Source organism: Schistocerca nitens, chromosome 8 (genome assembly GCF_023898315.1).
Source record: "Schistocerca nitens isolate TAMUIC-IGC-003100 chromosome 8, iqSchNite1.1, whole genome shotgun sequence".
Lineage (NCBI taxonomy): Eukaryota > Metazoa > Arthropoda > Insecta > Orthoptera > Acrididae > Schistocerca > Schistocerca nitens.
The window spans coordinates 14,896,672-14,899,963 of NC_064621.1; positions in this window are offsets into that span (position 1 = coordinate 14,896,672).

Here is a 3,292-nt window from a genome sequence, read left to right on the forward strand (position 1 = left end):
TCGGAGATAGGCTACAACCCTGTCTCAATCCCTTCCCAACCACAGCTTCCCTTTCATGCCCTCGACTCTTATAACATCCATCTGGTTTCAGTACAAATTGTAAATAGCCTTTCGCTTCCTTTATTTGACCCCTGCCACCTTCAGAATTTGAAAGAGAGTATTCCAGTTAACGTTGTCAAAAGCTTTCTCTAAGTCTACAAATGCTAGAAACGTAGGTTTGACTTTCCTTAATATATCTTCTAAGATAAGTCGTAGGGTCAGTATTGCCTCACATCTCCCAACATTTCTATGGAATCCGAACTGATCTTCCCCAATGTCGGCTTCTACCAGTCTTTCCATTCGTCTGTAAAGAATTCGTGTTAGTATTTTGCAGCGGTGACTTATTAAGCTGATAGTTCGGTAATTTTCACACCTGTCAACACCTGCTTTCTTTGGTTCAAAATGGTTCAAATGGCTCTGAGCACTATGCGACTTAACTTCTGAGGTCATCAGTCGCGAGAACTTAGAAATAATTAAACCTAACTAACCTAAGGACGGCACACACATTCATGCCCGAGGCAGGATTCGAACCTGCGACCGTAGCGGTAGCTCGGTTCCAGACTGTAGCTCCTAGAAGCGCGCGGCCACTCTGGCTGGCGCTTTCTTTGGTACCGGAATTACTATATTCTTCTTGAAGTCTAAGGGTGTTTCGCCTGTCTGATACATCTTGCTCACCAGTTGGTAGAGTTTTGTCAGGGCTGGCTCTACCAAGGCTATCAGTAGTTCTAATGGAATGTTGTCTACTCCCAGTGCCTTGTTTCGTCTTCGGTCTTTCAGGGCTCTGTCAATTTCTTCACCCAATATCATATCTCCCATTTTATCTTCATCTACATCCTTTTCCACTTCAATAATATTGTCCTCAAGTACATCGCCCTTGTATAGACCCTCTATATACTCCTACCACCTTTCTGCTTTCCCTTCTTTGCTTAGAACTGGGTTTTCCATCTGAGCTCTTGATATCCATACTAGTGGTTCTCTTTTCTCCAAGTTCTCTTTAATTTTCCTGTAGGCAGTATCTATCTTACCCCTAGTGATATATGCCTCTACATCCTTACATTTGTCGTCTAGCCATCCCTGCTTAGCCATTTTGCACTTCCCGTCGATCTCATTTTTGAGACGTCTGTATTCCTTTCTGCCTACTTCGTTTACTGCATTTTTATATTTTTTCCTTTCATCAATTAAATTCAACTCTCTTCTGTTACCCAATGATTTCTACTAGCCCTCGTCTTTTTACCTACCTGATACTCTGCTGTCTTCACTATTTCATCTCCCAAAGCTACCCAGTCTTCTTCTACTGTATTTCTTTATCGTATTCCTGTCAATCGTTCCCTAATGCTCTCTCGGAAACTGTCTGCAGCCTCTGGTTCGTTCAGCTTATCCAGGTCTCATCTCCTTAAATTCCTTTCTTACTGCAGTTTCCTTAGTTTTTATCTGCAATTCATAACCAATAGATTGTAGTTAGAGTCCACACCTGCCCCTAAAAATGTCTTACAATTTAAAACCTGGTTCCTAAATCTCTGTCTTACCATTGTATAATCTATCTTAAACCTTTCAATGTCTCTAGGCCTCTTCCACGTATAGAACCTTCTTTCATGGTTCTTAAATCAAGAGTTAGTTATGATTAAGTTATTTTCTGTGCAAAATTCTACCAGGCGGATTTCTCTTTCAATCCCTACCCCCATCCCATATTCACATACCACTTTCCCTTCTCTTCCTTTTCCTACTACCGAATTCCAGTCCCCCCAAGACTATTAAATTTTCGTCTCTCTTCACTATCTGAATAATTTCTTCTATCTCATCATACATCAATCTCTTCGTCATCTGGCTTATAAACTTGTACTACTGTGGTAGGCGTGGGCTGCGTGTCTATCTTGACTACTATAATACTTTCACTATGCTTTTCGTAGTAGCTGACCCTCGCTATATCTTTTTATTCGCTAATAAACCTACTCTTGCGTTACCCCTATTTGATTTTGTATTTATAACCCTGTATTGACCTGACCAGAACTCTTGTTCCTCCTGCCACCGAACTTCACTAATTCCCATTATATCTAACTTCAACCTATCCATATCCCTTTTTAAATGTTCTAACCTACCTGCCCGATTAAGGGATCTGACATTCCATGCTGCGATCCGTAGAACGCCAGTTTTGTTTCTCCTGATAACGACGTCCTCTTGAATAGTCCACGTCCGGAGATGCGAATGGGGAATTATTTTACCCAGGAGGACGCCGTCATCATATAATCATACAGTAAAGCTGCATGCCCTCGGGAAAAATTACGGCTGTAGTTACCCCTTGCTTTCAGCCGTTTGCAGTACGAGCACAGGAAGACCGTTTTGGTTAACGTTACAAGGCCAGATAAATCTATCATCCAGATTGTTGCCCCTGCAACTACTGAAAAGGCTACTGACCATCTTCAGGAACCACATATTTGTCTGGCCTCTCAATAGATTCCCCTCCGTTGTGGTTGCACCTACGGTACGGCTATCTGTATCGCTGAGGCACGCAAGCCTTCCCACCAACAGCAAGGTCCATGGTTCTGTTCCGTATGCTTTTGAAAATAATTCGGTGTTTTAGTTTTTCCTCTCTTCCATTTTTTCTCCTCATTTGCTCGATTTCTTCGCTGTTTGATTTGAAGTTAATTTTTTGCACTCTTTGCCACCACTAAAATTTTGCCGCCCTAGGTGGCCGCGTATTCTTGCCTAATGGTTGAATTGTCCCTGATCGACAGTCAACATCGTGCACGTAACAGAACTGGGTAGTGAGACCACAATCAAACAAATACATTGCAACAAGATGTGTTGAACATAAACATTCAGTCCAAGTGATAAATACGAATTTTGTATTATGGTTGTGATACAAGATATTTCTTTTTGACTGCAATATTTGGAGTTAAACTCTTTTTTGTCGCAACGTTAAGAAGCACACAGAATTCCCTTTAGCGTTCGGTCGCAGACCTCGAATCTTTCTGCAGTTCTTACGCTCTTCATCACGGAAAACGGTTGTTCATGGAAATACGTTAACCCAAATGTAAAAGTAATGTTAGCTGCATTCCTGTGTAGCTATGGAAACTCTTCTACATGAACGTCACGATACCATCTTAACAAACTGCTTGTTTTGTAATACCTGCCCTTGAGTAGAGTGCAGTTCTGGACATTAAATAATTCGAATTACATTTCCGAAGGCAGAATATCTGGTGCAGTGGAAAATGAAGTGTCAAATAATCTGAATAATCTGCTCAGGTCCTTCAAC